The sequence below is a fragment of the Adiantum capillus-veneris genome, chromosome 25 (genome assembly GCF_014529385.1).
Source record: "Adiantum capillus-veneris isolate H3 chromosome 25, ASM1452938v2, whole genome shotgun sequence".
Classification (NCBI taxonomy): Eukaryota; Viridiplantae; Streptophyta; class Polypodiopsida; order Polypodiales; family Pteridaceae; genus Adiantum; species Adiantum capillus-veneris.
In genome coordinates this window covers 66076944-66094955 of record NC_140955.1, presented here as the reverse complement: position 1 = coordinate 66094955, position 18012 = coordinate 66076944, and positions in this window count along the sequence as shown.

Genomic DNA, 18012 nt, shown 5'->3' with positions numbered 1-18012 from the left:
ATATGCCAGAGTTATATTGTGATAGTCAAAGTGCTATACAATTGGCAAAGAATCCAGTGTTCCATTCGAAGACTAAGCATATTGATCTGAAATATCACTTCATGAGGGAAGTACTTGAAGACAAGCAGATACAACCGCTGAAGATCCACACCAAGGACAATCCTGCTGATCTACTCACAAAGAGACTTCCAGGAGAGGGCTTTGTGCATTGTCGTGAGTTATTGGGCATTGGATAGATGGCAGCCATGTAAATCTTTGTACATTTATGTTCATAGATTTACAGTTACTTAAAGTGCCACATTGGACTTTAAGTGGGAGGTTGTTGGGATTAAAGCCCAAGTGGCCTCTGATACGGATATGGCCGCCCGCCCGCCTAACTCACTTACCTCTAACTTTTTGTATATACTCACTTATATTTTTGTGGATAATAAGGTTTTGGGAGATAACCCTTTAAATAGAATTCTCTGCGTACTGTGTAAGCTCTCTGTGTATCTCTATGTGTGTGTGTGAGTCGATCCACGCTCCGCTGCACGAGCATCTCCCTAGCTCCATCCATCTGTGCAAATTGTGGTAGCCCGACCTTCAGTTCTCCATTGAGGAAAGCTCAAAGAGCTAAGAATAGCTCACGGTCTCCATATAGTTTGGACATGATGGTGGTTCTAACCTCTGAAGCCATGAAATCCATCGATTTGGCAATATTTAAAGTCGCTTTTTGGGCTTCAATCCCTTGACGTGGGGAAGATGGGATCTCCATTTCTTCGATAGGGTCAGGTAGTCCCTCTGTAAACATTCTTTCCAACAAGAAGTGAGTACGTCCACTTTCCCATGACTTTAAGTCGCTTCCTTCTTGGATGACACTAGGTATGGCTAGGGGTCTATGGACTTTGTGAAGTTGTTGTTGCGTAGGGAACAATGTGTCTGTAATCTGGATCTACCTAGGTGCTGGCTCTAGATCCCTTTGGGTATCTTCTACCAAACTCCTTAATTGCTTGACCCGCTCGATCTCCTCTTGTAGGGGTTGGATAAGTTCTTATCTTCTTCTTGGATCCTGGCCATTCTGGCTAATGACGATCTTCCTTGCATTAGGAAGAGAATGGGGTTTGCAGTTTAAGGGAGTCAAACCTCTCATATTAAGAAAGCAGTCAAAGAGCAGTTTTTGAAATCAAATAGGCAAAACGGCTAGTTTATTTGAATTCAAATTTCCCCCCCCAAAATGAAATTTAAAATCTAACAGAAAAAACCATATCATGTAACATATCTACGGAAAGAGCTAGATGCGTAGATTACAAATCTATAATCTCCACTCAAATCGGAGACCATATGTAGGAGTTATGGAAGGTTGAAAATCATAAAGTTATCCATCCCCCTTTTTTGGGGGAAAAGTGAATCCTTTGACCACTCTTACACCTCTCTTACACACCCACCATTCTTGCACACATGGCGTGCATCTATTTGTCAAAATGTTAATCACCTCCATAATTTCATGGCAAATAAGAGGCCCTCCTAGACCCCATCCTCTTCCTAATGGTTAATTTCTTTCCTAGAGGTCATTTTGGTCTCCATGGTTTCACCTGAATCAGAATCCTCTTCAACTTCCTATACAGGGCCGTCACTAGGCCCTATGTTGGTCTTTGAACTGGGGTCTAACTTCACTGCTTTTTGCGATCTCTTCTTTCGTGTTTTCTTCTTCTTCTGAGATTGGGCAATTGATGTCATGTCTTTTTCTTCAAGAATATAATTTTGTTTTTGGAGCATCGATCGTGTGAGTACGTTTACTGGTACCATAGGTGTACTTTGTGATGGCTCCTTGGTAACCTCAATCAAGTTTAATGGCATGATCTTCAGCGCATTTAGATTATTTGGACATTGGGCAATCAAATGATCTATGCCACATCGATTACACATGAGTGTCGGCATTGTAGACGTGCTCGCTTGATTGGCTTGCATTAGTGTGGCGTTCTTTTGTAGCCTAATAGGACACTCAGCTACACGATGTGGACCTCCACACTTGTAGCATTGAAGAGGTGGTCTCTTGGCAGTATAATTGATATTTTGGCCTCTTGCAGCAAGAGCAGCTACTTGATAGACATGTTTGACTTGTCCCCAATAGTCCTCCATATAGTATTGTGGACTTTCTTCAAGCGCATCAATTCCATAGGAAATATTAGGGTCTATATCTTCCTCACAACCTTCCAAACAAGCAATAGATGACTCACAACCCACTTGATTCACAAGTGATTCTCGTATGTGGTGGTTGCGATCCTAGCACTGGAGGTGGTAAGGGTGTTGTTTGAACAACATTTTGGGCTCTAGAGACCATGTGTTGTGAAGTTTGTTCAAGAGGTGGGGCCGGCATCAATGCAGGCACTCGAGGTGTGTCTGTCCATGCTAAGGTTGGTATATTGGCCATCGTGTGCTTAAATACTATGCAATCCTTAGCCTGATGACCATACCTCCCATAGGCATTGCAATTCCCATTGAATTTTACTCTAAAAGTAGGGCATTCACTAGTACTATGTGGACCATAGCATACTGAGCACCATTGTTGTTTTCTTGTTGGATACACATGATTGTTTTGTGGAGCACGATTGTCTCTAAGACTCTCTTGAATGGCCTTGGTGAGTCTACTAAAGTCATCTCAAATATCTTTGGCTCCTTAGCAATAGGCTTTATGGTCATTGGTTGATAGCCCGATGCTTGCGAGCTAGTAGATTTAGGCTCAACAGACACTCTTTCTCCTTGAATCATTAAATTATCCTCCAATTGGATCGCATTGGTGGTGACTGCTTCCCAAGTGGGTGATACCTCTAATGACTACGCCATTGTAGAGATCCTCATGTTGTAATCCCCTAATGAATCTACAAAGTAATTGATTATCATTGAAGCGCTCATTTGGATTACAACGAGAATTCAAATGCTTCGAGCGACTAATAAAGTCTCTCACCGACTCTCCTTCCTCTCGTTGGGCTTTCTGGAGCTGAGAGGCTACACCCCAAAGTACTCCCTCTCGTATGTATTCTTTTAAGAACAGTCTCCTAAGAGTAGGATAAATCATTTTTTCTTCCACCCTGAGGGTTCTATACCAATTCCCATCCTTCCCACTTAAGGTTAGGCTTAAAGCATTACTGTTATGCAAGTCATTGTGTTCTCCTAGAGAATCACATATTTGTTCAAACACTTCGATATGCTTTCTCACATCCCCATCTCCACTAAATTTTTGTGTGAGCTTGGCTATTTGTACTGCCTTACTTCTAGGCTCTCTATCAAGCGTGTTACGCATATTCTTAGCAATAGATCGGCCGATAGCTTGAGCAAATGTTATCAAGTCACCTAAGTGAGCAGGCACAGTGGGTGAAGGTGCTCCAGAGACTACATGTGGAGTAGGTATTGGCATTGGGCTTGGCGCATCGGAAGCCCTCGGGTTCCAAGTTTGGTACGGTGTTGGTGGCCCAAAGTTCATATGTGCGGCCCTAGGAATAGCAGATGTCGGATGTGAAATGCTAATGCTAGCCAGTATGGTCCTGTTGAAATAAGAGCTTGGGTGTTGTGGTTGTGGAGCATAGGTTGTTGAAACAATGGGAGGGGTGGGGGGGCTACATGAGTACAAGGACCCATAGGTGTATATGATTGGTACACACTTGTAGGTACTGTTGCGCAGGCATTGAGCTACCATGTAGCGCTACTTTACTAACAAATGAGGTCCATGGTGTGTTTCTTGGCATGCCCATCATTGGGGTAGGCATGGTAGCCATGGTGTCATCAAGGGAAAGATGAGCTAACTTGGAAAAGTAAAGCTATCACTTGTGGGCTCAGATTTCATTAAGGCCCCTAGCGAAACAACATATGGAGGAGCCATCGGAGGTCGGTTGTTTAGCCTTCCTTGTATCCAAGAATTCTCATGAGACCCGTTGAGATATGTGGATCCCCTTGTTCTGTCTCTCTAGCTCAATAACCCTATGGATGAACTCACAAGCTCTTTGTTGTTGATCCTCTACACTAGTAGCACCTGTTGTGGATTGTAGGACATCTAACCAACCCACGTGATAGGTGTGAACTGTGTATAGGTCGGTTAGAGTTTCCATTTGTAGTTTGTACTCCCAGTTCTCATTTAGAAACGCTCCATCTAGGATTGAGGTGCTATGGGTGTCTTTTGAACTAGATGCAATGTGGCTGTCTATGGGTTGACCCTTAGTGCTCGCTAATTCAGGAGCACTTGATTGCTCTCCTAGAGATGATATTGACATAGAGGCTTTTTCTTTTAACTCTTTGCATTGCTCCGCCTTACGTAAGCTCTCGATTTCCTTTTCCCTAGCCACAATGATATACCGCTCAACTTCTTGTACTTCGGCAAGGCTTCTACCATCAGGTAATATAACCTCGGAGGGGAATATCTCTGAAGAGTCACGGGATGTAGTGAATGGAGTATTCACATGAACACTCTCTAAGGGAATAGGGTCTACGTTGGTCATGAATGGAGAATTTACTTCCCCACCCCCTAATTTACGTCGTTAGCTCCTTGTTCGGAGTGAGTGGCTCTACTAAAGGTTTCCTTCAAATGGCTAAGCACACTCGGCCCGAAACATGGGCCCATGGCATGCATGTCTTGGCTTGAGCTATCAGGATTAGGCATTGGTAACCCTCCATGATGTCGTAGTCAGAGGAAGAGTCACTGGACGTAATATGCGGATCCTGAGTGGTACTACCTTGGGTATTGAGAACTCGTGTAAGTCAAAGTGCTCGCTAGTTGCTCGGTCTCTAGCACACAACCAGAGCGCAAGTACATGTGCCTTTGGCACCCTACAAGCATCGATGAATAATCTCGAAGATTAATCGCTTAATTTTTTTAGGCGTTTTACACCCCGTTTTCACTCGTTTTTTGATGTTTTTTAATGTTTTTAATGTTTTTTAATGATCGGTTTTTTTATTAGAGCATGTGATAGCTCAAAACAAGCGTATCATTTAGGGGTTTGTGATGTGCTTTAAAGCATAGCGTTCGATTATCCGAAGCTCTGTTGGTCCTCAAAAGGGTCCATTTTTACATACGCGTGAGGCTAAAATAAGTAATTTTAAAGGGTGATTGAGACCTGAGCCTGAGCGTGCACTTGGACGTAGGCCTAGGAAATATTTTTGAGCCCGGTCCTATCTTTATTTTTTATTTTTTTATTTTTTTTGGGATAAGGTCGCCGCGGTTGCGCCGCGCGTACGAGTACACACACCTAACCTACCTACTTGCAACTAACTGAGCTACCGTTACACACTAACACGGTACTATAACAACTAGTTAACTAAAAAAAAATCTACTTATTGTACCTTACAGAACTAACATTATAGATCTACTACCTTAATTTTAACACCTTATGAACAGAAAACACAGTACATTGCAACACCTTATTAACAAAAACAGTATACTGCAGCAAAACAAAGGTCACAAATCCTTCTCAACAAGCCACACACCTTCTTTCTCTACCTTTTCTACATTTCATAATGCACCACAAAGGAGCATAGAGTGCTATTCGAGCTTAATGCAGGGCATTTCCCCGGCAGCGGCACCAAAAATGTGCGCATCTATCGCACGTGTCAATGCAAGGGACTTGCCATACAGTGTGCGAGCCACAAATGGCTGCAAGCACACAACAGACTAATCTAGCAAGCTCAAGAGAGCAAGGGTCTGTCACTCACCGCCCTATGCTCGCCTTCGTGGAGGATTCCTCGCCACGAAGAAGAAGGAGCTACCACTGTGCCGCGCTCAACCGCCTCGCCGCCGTTGTGCCATCGTCGCAATGCTCTCTCTCTCTCTCTCTCTCTCTCTCTCTCTCTCTCTCTCTCTCTCTCTCTCTCTCTCTCTCTCTCTCTCTCTCTCTCTCGCGCGCGCGCGCGCGCGTGCGCATACACACACACAAGGGGATGAAGAAGAAGATGGAGATGGAGCAAGAGCACTCTTCAATTGCACAAATGAGAGAATGAGTGATTTTTAGGTTTAGGTGACTTTTATATGAGCTCGTGCATTCACACTTGGGCGCCCATGCTTAGACAACTAACCCTTGAATGTTCCAGTTAGAGTGTGCCTCTCATCGGCGATCACTCTACCGTTTTCCTATTGGACCGACAAGCCCGGCCCATGACTACTATAAGTGGACGCCGGTGGGATAACAGGTAGTGATGTGTGTGAACACACTAGGACCATCGGGGCATTTTTTCCTTCTTTAGGAGGTTTTTCCCCCCGTGCATTGTATATACACCCATCACTCTAGGGTTATCTATCTTCCATTACACACTAAGTTATACACTCTCTGTTGTGTGCCTTGAGCTTCTTTCATCTTCTCCAAGCTGTGTGCGTTTCCCTGCAACCTAATTCCAATAGTTGATATCAGAGCAAGTCACATCCTCCCGGGCTTAGCCGCCAGCATACCACTGCTCGTTTGCTCAAATTTCAACAAGCTTTGGCAAGTGTCAGTAGGTCGACAAAAAATTTGGGGCTTGAAATTTTCTTTCATGCTCATTTCGACCTCCGTTTCCACTACAGCCAGGTCTGCACAGACAATTTTGTCATTTTGTGCATAATTTCTATCAGTGTCAATTACTACATAACAGGTCCCATATAGTCTACTATAGCTTGTGCTATATAGCATGTGCTGGTCTCACTCAGTTTCTCCTCATTTCGTGAAGTTTTCACATCAAGCGTAGACATTTTCCATGGCTGACAACAACACAGATGTGTTCAAGATGTTTGCTGCTAAGGATAGATTGGATGGGAACCAATTACCCTATGTGGGCTTACATGATGCAGCATGTACTTGTGTTTAAGAGAGTTTGAAATATTGTGCAGGGCATTGATGTACATCCTAGTGTTGTAGATGCAGGCGATGTTGAGGATGCTCCAGGTTTTTTTGCCAGGGTTGCTATTGTTAGAGTTGTTTTGTCTATAGCTGAGCAGGCTCGTTGGGATGTAGAGATGCACAGGCTCATGCATTGATTGCATTGTCTGTGAAGCGCACTATCACTCCTCACATCCGTTCATCAAAATCTGCAAAACAAGCTTGGGATTTTCTGGCTGGTCTTTATGCAAGCCGGAATGAGACTAAAATTGCTTTGCTACGTAAAGAGCTGGAATTGAAGATTATGTATGAGGAAGATGAAATGGACACTTTCCTTGCTGGTGTCAAGGATGTTAATGAGCAACTAATTTCTGTAGGAGAAGTCATTTTTGATAGTTCACTTGTGCATACTGTTCTTGATGCTTTGCCAAATTGTAAGGTCTCTACCTGCCCATGTAAAATTTTAAGTCTAAATTATCAGTTTGGCAAAGGATGCTATTTTTTAGCAGGTTTCAGTGATCACATGTGATTTTTGAGTTGTGATCCTTGTAGAAATTTTAATTCTAGTCAAATTCAATTTTTGTGAAAAATTTCCAAAAATAGAAAGATTTTGACCCCGCCATGGTCTAGGATCCAACGACTCGTCAAACTGTGCACCGACCCAGATTTCTTTAAAAATAGGGTCTAGATGTTGGAAGCTGCTATTTATGGCAAGTAGTCATATCTGTTACCTGCAGGTCTATCTCGAATTAGCAAGTTTCAGAATTGAATTTGGGTTAGTATAGATCAAGTTAGCCTAAGGTTAGCATTTCCTAAGGTATGTGTATGGCATGTATGAGGATGTGCATGCATGGGTATGCATGATCATGGGTGTGCATGCATGGTCATGGGTATGCATGGGCATGTAACCCCATCATGTATGGCCATGGGTCATGTGTATAGGTAGCCTTGTGCCAAGTGTTGGGTCAAGTACGGGAGTGTGGCATGGAGGCTAAGTATGGACTGAGATGTGTATCACTTAATTAGGTAAAACGGGACACCTCTAGTGGTTAGTGAGAGGCTTGTGACACCTCTACTTCTTCTTTTGGCAAGAGGGGGCAAGCAAGGGATGTATGGGCATGCCTTGGTCATCAAGCAACCCCCAGAAGCCTATATAAGGAGCATTCCCACCCAATTTTACACACAATTCCCAAGACAGAGCAAGGAAGTGCTGCCGCCAGATCAATCTTTTGTGAAGCCTTTCTACATCACATAACACACAAAGGAGGTCTTAATTAAGGGTAATTTAAATAATCTATTCTCTATTATATGTGGGGTATTTTCAATGGTTTCCATCCATTGATTGTATTCCCATTGTTGGGTTAAGGAGCACCTTGCTTCTTAAAGATAGTTAATTTTTCTTTAATTAAGCATGAATTTATGCATATATTCATCATTGCCAGTTATGCATGGTGTGCATAGTTATGTTGTGAAGCTCTTGACCTATGATTCTCTAAGATATGGTGAGACTTTTCGTGCACCCAAATTGAGGATTAATCAAGGAATTAAACCCTTGATTTGCCCATGAAATTAAGACATGATTATGAGACTTCTTGCATACAAAAAAAAGATGTGCAACTAGGGTATTGTGTTGCATTAGCAAATTGTGTATGATTTTGTGGAAATTAATCATCTATTATATTGGGTATTTTCATGGTTATATTCTACCATTTTATGTTATAATGATCTTTGGTTATGATAATCTTGAGACGAGTTTATGAGTAATTAAAGCATAATCATCTCGTTGCATCCTTGAATTATTGCATCCTTGAATTAGCTTGCATACTTGCAGTTGTGAAGGCTTGTCATTTAATCTAGCATTATGTGTAAGAATAAGGTTATTCCTTGTCAAGTTTTCTCATTGGTTGTTGTGGGAATCACGCCTAGTCTCTTGTTTCTCCAAAAGAACTAATCCTAGTAGTGAGATATGGCCCCCAAGAGAACCCGGTTTGGTGGAGCTAATGATCGCGAGGCGGGAACTAGAAACATGGTGAGCAACAATAAAGCACCGATGAGAGAAGAAAATCCGGCCATCTCACGAGGCATCGAGGAGGAAATTCATGAGGTAGGATGAATTTAATTTTTGTATTTTACATAAACATTGCATTACGATAACTTAGGAATGTTAAAATTCTCCAAACTATGTTAAATCCAACTGAGACAACGGCATTGGTATTTTTTTTTAGATTTTATTTAAATTTAAATTTGAAGTAAATAGGAAACAATTTCTTTATGGAAAGACTGCTTGGAAGTAGGAAAGAATGGTTGGTATGAAGAACTATCTCAAACAAGTTTCATTCATTATTCCAATGTCGATTTAGTATGAACCCCCTACTGATCATCACAGGGCGATAGCTCGCGAAGTAATCGCAGGAGCTAAATCCACGACTTGGTTTCTATGCGGTGGATATGTCCATGGCTTGCTTTCTATGTGGTGGATACATGATTTTTACCCGGAGAGTTACTCCATGAATTGGGTGGAATCATGGACTGGTTATATGGGCGGCCAGTTGACAAGGGGTGGAGTTAACACTCGCTGGAGGTCCTCACAACTCTAGGACATTGGAATTTTTAATGAAGTATTGTTTGTTGAGTATTTTTCCTAGGAAAGATATGTTTTGGTGCCGATTTGACAATGTTGAAGGGTTGTCTTAACGAACTTGTGTCGAGGAAATATAAAAAAGAACCCTAAGTGTTGAACAAAAATGTTTTAGTAATTAGGCCACACAAAGACTCTGTGTGAGTGTGGGGTGGAAAGTGGGGGCTTGGCTCAAGTTTCCAAAGCCTATGAGACGGTGGTCTCGACTAGTCGGGAACTCTCTGCCCTGCGCAATAGAGTACGTCATTAGATATCTCATTTCGCCAGAGCGAAAGGAACTCGGTGTACGTGCCTCTGAAAATTATGGGGAAAAAGGAACTGAGGTTACTTCTCCTCCTGGAAGATGAGAATAGGAATGATAGTACGAAATTCCGCTTCCCTTGTGGGGGCCAGAGCTAGACTCCTTTTCACTGGTGTCTTAGACTCAACTCACTAAGAGACCATTTCTTTTTCTTCTTAGCCAATTTTTGTTTGCTTGCGCATAGGATCTAGCGACCGTCAAGTGTCCTCCAGTTCCGTCATGGTGAGACGGGGAGGGGACCTCACACAAATTCTTACCAGACTTTTGCTAAGTACTTGGAGACTTATGACCCACGGAAATCCTGAAGCTATCAAGTTTGATACATTATGCACATTGCTTTGCAAGAGTCACTTTCCAGAAAAACAGGACTAGGCAGCGTGCAGCTGAACAAGCTTTTATTGCAGCTGAAAGAAAAGGTGGGAACAACAATGTAACCACTTCTTATGGTTCTGTTGCGAGTGGCAAAACTTATGTTCCTAATGCTTCTGCTGACAACACTTCGTCTGGAAATTCTGGTGATAACGGCAAAAAGAAGATGCATTGCCATTATTGTAAAGCTAAGGATCACTTGATCAAGCAATGTCCAAAATTGAAGGCAAAAGAGGCTAAGAAGAAAGAGGCTGGATCCACTACAGGGTCCAATACAAGTGCAGCGATTGTAGAGTCTTCTGTCAAAGGAGATTGTGATGTTGATGTTGATGTTGATGTTGATGTAGAATGGGCATTTAGTGTAGAGTGCATTTATGATCCTATTGTCCATGATGCATGTATGTCAGTTGTTTGCTGCAAATTCACATGTGTGGTATTTTGATAGTGGTGCTACAAAGCACATTACCTCACATCGTGATTTGTTTACCTCTATTGACTATGTCCCTCATGCGAATACAATGACTTGTTCCAACAATGCCTCTTATCATGTTCAAGGAGTTGGAAAGATTGTGCTTACTGCTGCAAATGGCATTTCTTTCACTCTTGTTGATGCATTGTATGTACTTGGGATAAAAAAGAACCTTTTGTCTGTATCTGCACTTGCTAAACTTGGTCTCGTAGTCAAATTTTTGTATGACAGATGTACAATTCATGATCTCAATTTTGGTGATGAAATTGTTGCATCTGGCCTTTTGTGTCGTGGGTTGTATAAGCTCACTTTGTATGACAAGTGTGGACAAAATTTGCAAATAAAATTGCAGATTCAAGGGTTGTTCCAGATGCAAAACTGTGGCATGCACGTTTCGGGCATATGTGAATTTTGCCAGTTTGTTGCGTTTGTAAAGATCTGATATGGTTTCTTCTTTGCCGCCTCTTGAAGCACATGTCAAACATGTTTGTGAAGGCTGTATTTTGGGTAAAATGTAGCATGCTAAGTTTCCAAAGGATGCGTCAGTTCATGCCACATGCAGATTGTAGCTTGTGCATAGTGATGTTTGTGGGCCTATGCAAACTCCGTCGTTGGGAAATTACTTATACTTTGTGACTTTCATTGATGACTACTCCAAGCATGCATGGGTATATCCATTGAAAGCTATGTCCGAAGTGTTTATGTGCTTCAAGAAATTTCTTGCTAATGTCTCAAAATGTATTATGGGCACCCTTTGTTATGATCTAGAGGGCGAGTATATGTCCCATGAAATTAATGCATTTTTGGCTAGTCGTGGGATAAAACACCAATGTACGGTGTCGTATACGCCTCAACAAAATGGTGTTGCTAAGAGGAAAAACAGGTCTCTTACAAAAATGACACGATGTATGGTCAAGAGTCAAGCTTTACTACATTCATTTTGGCTCGAGGCTGTCATGTGTGCCACTTATGTACTCAACAGGTGTCTACGAAAGCGTTGCAGTCTATGACTCCATATGAAGCATGGTATGATAGAAAGCCATCAATTGAGCACATGCGTGTTTTTGGATGTTTGGCTTATGCCACAAGCACATCACAGAAAATTGGATGATAAGGCTGTCAAGTGTATTTTTTTTTGTTATAATGCTGAAAGAAAAGGTTACACGTTGTACCATCCGCAAACAAAGCATATTTTGGTCTCACGTGATGTTGTGTTTGTGGAAGATTCTGTTTAGCCTTTGTTGTCATGTACTAGAGATAGTAATGTTAGGATTAAAGCCCAAGTGGCCTCTTATACGGATATGGCCACCCTCCCGCCCGCCTAACTTACTTACCTCTAACTCTTTGTATATACTCACATATACTTTTGTGGATAATAAGGTTTTTGGGAGATAACCCTTAAAACAGAGTTCTCTGCGTACTGTGTACTGTGTAAGTTCTCTATGCATCTGGTGTGTGTGTGTGTGTGTGTGTGTGAGTCGATCCACGCTCCGCTCCGCAACTTCAATTGGTATCAGAGCGTATTTGCGTAATCGCACGCGCACTTTTTCGAAAGATTCTGGATCCGGAGCTCAAAAATTCACACTCGGCGTTCCAGGAGCGTTTCCATCAGGCAGCCAGGCAGCCTGGAGTTTTACCCCCCTTTCAAAGTCGTTTATGCCCTCAAAATTTCATTCTAAGCACTACATCAAAAGATAGGTTTCAGCCGCAAAGAAACCCGTCTTGTGTAGATTGACAAGCAGGAGGTGGTCGGCATCGACATACATCACTCATTCGTCTTCAAAGCATCATCTATAGACCAGGTACACATATATATCATCAGATATATATATTGCAGTCTGCATTGCTACTTCTTGTGCTTGCCAGGTTCCAGGGGAGGTGTGGCCATACGACGGCTTGACACCACTGGCACGTATTGTAGATTGATGTACTGTGATTGTGGGTCTACTAGTTGTGAGTCACGCTAGCAGACAGACCGCCGCAGCAGTCATAGGACAGTGATTGGTCTATTGTAGGATGTATGCTAGTTCTGGACAGTTTGCTGAGCCATCTGTGAGGGTCCTGTGTGAGGTTTTTTGAAGCCTAGCACTGGGGGCTGGGTTACCCAGTGTGAGGTGGATTAGGTTGTTGGAGTTCCCCTCTACACACATCCTCTTCGGCGACTTCTATCCCATAGGATGTATGACTTTGTGTAGACACTGGATTGCATCTTATGCGTCAGGCCGTTGAGGCATTGTTCAAGGTTCAGCCTTGATACAGGTACAGGTTTTGTCATCGCCCAGACAGGAGACAGTGCATGCTTACAGTATAGCATATTACAGAGATTTTCAGATTTGTCACTGGTCAGCTATTTATGATTGTTTTTGAGCTATCTTTTGGTTCTCATAGCTCAGTTTACAGGGGAGACTCTGTCAAAATTTTCCAAAATACTGATAGTTCCTGAGGAAAGGTGTTCAGCTTGTTGTTTACAGCTTGTTTACTATGTACAGAGGCCAGTTTACAGGGGAAACTCTGCCGGATTTTTCCCAGAAGTAAATAGTTTGGCAAATATGGCATCTTTTCAAAGTGAAACTCTTTACAACATAAAGAAGCTGGATGGCACAAACTTCCCATTCTGGAAGAAGTAGATTTCGCAGGTTTTGGTGCATAAAAAATAAGTGAAGCCACTGAAGCTCAAAGGGGAGAGACCATAAGGTATGGCTGAAGATGAGTGGGAAGAGGTTGACGAGTTAGCTTGTTCCACAATCATGCTGACACTGGCAGAAAATGTTTACTTCAACGTAGCATAAGAGACTACAGCGTATGGCGTATGGCAAAAGCTATGTGGTATGTACGAGAAACAAAGTGTTGCTTCTCAGATTTACTGGCTCAAGAAATTGGTGGATTTGAAGATGAAGGAAAGGACAGCTATGTCAAATCATCTCAATGAATTTCACACAATTTTCAGCCAGTTAACAGCACAGGAGATAGTCTTTCCAGATTCGTTGAAGGCTATGTTTCTCTTAATCACTTTGCCAGACAGTTGGGATACTTTTCGTACAGCGTTACGTCAAAGGATGACATAGAATGCTATCATTGTGGCAAGAAGGGTCACATGAATAGAGACTGTACGAAGTGGAAACAAGAAAAAGGCAAAACAAAGAGTTCTGAGCAAGATGAAAAGAAGAGTTCAGTGAAGATTGAAGAGGTGAATGTCACAGGATCTGGTTCAGACAGTGATTCTGGTATAGCAGTTGGTGACATCTTCCTCACAAGCAATCTTGATTCTGTTTTCTTGACTACAGAGGATGGACATGCTATGAGTGATTGGATTATCGACTAAGGGGCATCTTTACATGTTTCTCCACACAAAGAGTGGTTTACATCATATGTGACTACTGTCATGGCAATGAGCAGGTTTGTGACATACTTGGAGTGGGAGATGTGCAGTTGAAGTTTCATAATGGCTCTTCTTTATGGCTCAAGAATGTCAAACATGTTCCAGCAATCCGAAAGAGCTTGATCAGTACAGGGAAGTTGGATGATGCGGGTTATGTGAAACTTTTTGGGAACAACGCTTGGAAGATCTCCAAAGGTTCAATGATTGTAGCACATGGCAGCAAGTCAGGAACTCTGTACACTTTACATGTTTCAGAGGTTAAGAACCATGTAATCAATGTGATTGAGCAGCCAAGTGTATCATTGTGGCATCGTAGGCTGGGACATATGTCAAAAAGAGGAATGGAAATACTTTCTCATTATGGTTATTAGCCTGGCTTTTCATTTCAAGATTTCCCATTTTGTGAGCATTGTGTTTATGGTAAGCAAACACAAGAACCGCACAGATCAAAGAGGAATTGTAGGGACGAATGGTTAGCTCTTGTGCACAGTGATCTATACGGACCAATGCCTAGTTTGTCACTAGGGGGAGCAGCGTACTTTTGTACATTCATAGATGACTATTCTCGCAAAGTATGGGTTTAGTTCTTGAAGCACAAGGATGAGGTGCTCAAGGTCTTTAAGACATTCTTGCAGCTTGTGGAGAATCAAAGTGATCAGAAGCTGAAGTGTCAAGACAGCGTTCTTGCATGGTGATTTAGATGTGGAAATTTACATGCAGCAGCCAGAAGGGTTTGTTGAGAAAGGCAAGGAAGATTTGGTATGCCAGTTGTGTTAAAAAGTTTTTATGGCTTAAATCAATCATCGAGGGCATGGTACCATAAGTTCCACGAGTTTATGCTTTCTCAAGGCTACAAACGTAGTGAGTTCGATCACTGTCTATATACAAAGAAGGCTAAGGATGGCAGTTGGTTGATCCTTATTTTGTATGTGGATGACATGTTGATTGCTGGAAAACACTTGGAAGAAATTTTAGCTTTGAAGTCAAAGATGGCAAAATTGTTTGACATGAAAGACATGGGTGAGGCAAGTCATATACTTGGTATGCGCATTGAGAGAGACAGATCAAAGAATCTGATTTGGTTATCTCAAACAGAGTATATTGACAAGGTTTTGCAACGTTTCAATATGGAGAAGGGAAAGGCATTGAGTGTTCCATTGCCACCATATGTGAAACTTAGCAAACAAGATTGTCCTGTGTTTGATGAAGAAAAGGCTGAAGTGGATAAGATTCCATATGCCTCTACAGTGGGTAGGTTGATGTATGCAATGATTGCTACACATCCGGATATTGCACTTGCAGTGGGAGTGGTTAGCAGATATATTTCAAATCCCGGAAAGAAACATTGGGAGGAAGTGAAAGGTATCATGAGATACTTAAAACATACAAAGAGTATGCACATATGCTATGGTAGTCAAGATTTCAGTGTCAGAGGATACACTGAAATCTTGACTACCATAGCATATGTGCATACTCTTTGTATGTTTTAAGTATCTCATGATACCTTTCACTTCCTCCCAATGTTTCTTGCCGGGATTTGAAATATATCTGCTAACCACTCCCACTGCAAGAGACTTGGATAAGAGGAGATCTACATCAGGCTATGTCTTTACATTGGCTGGAGGTGCCATATCATGGGGATCTCGATTACAAGATTATGTTACGCAGTCTACTACAGAAGCTGAGTATGTTGCAGCAAATGAGGCATGCAAAGAAGCTATTTGGGTTGTGAGATTGGTAGCAGACTTGGGAATCAAAGTAGATATGCCAGAGTTATATTGTGATAGTCAAAGTGCTATACAATTGGCAAAGAATCCAGTGTTCCATTCGAAGACTAAGCATATTGATGTGAAATATCACTTCATTAGGGAAGTACTTGAAGACAAGCAGATACAACTGCTGAAGATCCACACCAAGGACAATCTTGCTGATCTACTCACAAAGGGACTTCCATGAGAGGGCTTTGTGCATTTTCGTGAGTTATTGGGCATTGGATAGATGGCAGCCATGTAAATCTTTGTACATTTATGTTCATAGATTTACAGTTACTTAAAGTGCCACATTGGACTTTAAGTGGGAGGTTGTTGGGATTAAAGCCCAAGTGGCCTCTTATACGGATATGGTCGGCCGCCCACCTAACTCACTTACCTCTAACTCTTTGTATATACTCACATATACTTTTGTGGATAATAAGGTTTTTGGGAGATAACCCTTAAAACAGAGTTCTCTGCGTACTCTGTACTGTGTAAGTTCTCTGTGCATCTGTGTGTGTGTGTGAGTCGATCCACGCTCCGCTGCGCGACTTCAAGCAGTGTAAGCTCATAGGACATTTATGACAGTTTATTCTCTCTTTTCAGTGGTGGAAGTTCAAATGTAAATTCAAATGAGGCAAATGTACAGCCTATGGGGTTTTTGAAAATGTTACAGATCAACCTATTACTGATGCAGATGTACATGATGTACTTGATGAGGAAAGGGTTGAAAATGAGTAGGTTAGAGGTATGCCAAAATGGCAAGTGCACACTTTGTGTGACAGTAAATTGGATGCACCTTTGTCTAGCGTACTCGTTCTGGTTCTCGCCATGCCTCTTATGCATTCAAGTTCTCACCATGCCTCTTATGCATCAAATTGTTAAGCTTTGGTTGTGGCTAGCTTATGTGATATAGAGGAACCTCTATCTTTTGATGAAGCACATAATTCAGAAAATTGGATGGCTGCCATGAAATCAAAATATGATGCACTTATAGGAAATGACACATGGAATTTATGTGATTTGCCTCCTGGCAAAAAGGCCATTGGTACAAAGTGTGTTTACAAGTTGAAACGCAAGGCGGATTGTGAGGTTGATCACCATAAGGCTCAAATTGTTGCAAAAGGCTATGCGCAGTAGAAAGGTAGAAATTATGAAGAAAATTTTGCTCCCACTTGTTGTATGACTACTGTCTGTTTTCTATGTGCATTGGCACCTCATTTTGGTTGGGATGTACATCAATCTGATATTGTTACTGCTTTCTTGAATGGTGACATTTTTTATGAAGTCTATGTAACGCAACCTCGTGGTTTTGTCAAGAAAGGACAAGAGGAAAAAGTCTGCAAATGTAAGAAGGCTTTGTATGGGTTGAAGCAATCTCCTCGTGCTTGGTATGAGAAAGCTGACACTCATTTGGTCAAACGAGGCTTTCGTAAGAGTCCAACAGAAAGCATATTGTATGTCAAGCGTGAGGGCGATGTACTTCTCATTGTTATTCTTTATGTGGATGATTTGTTGATCACTAGTCACAACGAGGCACATATTGCTGAATTTAACTCTGATTTTAATGCTACTTTCAAGATGAAAGATTTAGGGCTGTTGCATCATTACTTGGGCATACAGTTTAAGCAGTGTGATGGTGGTATTGCCTTCTGCCAAAAATGCTACGTAGAGACATTGCTATATAAGTTTGGACTTGAGGATTGCAAACCTATTGCCACTCCCATGGAAATAGGTTTAATTTGAGTCTACATGATGTTGGTGATCCTGCTGATGTCACTCTTTACCAAACTGTTGTTGGCTGCCTCTTTTATGTATGTAACACGAGGCTGGATATTCAGTTTGCAGTCTCATAGGTTAGCAGATTTATGCATACACCAAGGTCTAAGCATTGGCAGGCAGTCAAGATGATTTTTTGCTACTTGAGTGGCACTTTAAATCTTGGCTTGTTTTATCCCAAGGGGGGATCATTGCCGCCAGATTTACATGCTTTTTCGGACTAAGATTGGGCTAGTTTTTATGACATGCGAGTGTCCACAAGTGGTTTTTGTTTCATGCTTGGCAGTTCATGTATTTCATGGTTGAGCAAGAAGCAACCTATTGTGGCCACTTCCAGTTGTGAGGCTGAGTACATGGCAATCTTCACAGCTACGGTTGGGTGTTGGACAAGACATTGCCAACATCATCTACATTGACAGTCAGAGCGCATTGGCAGTTACGAGGAACCAAGTTTTTCATGCTCGCAAAAAGTACATTGAGGTGCATTACCACTATGTCAGAGAGAGGCTCT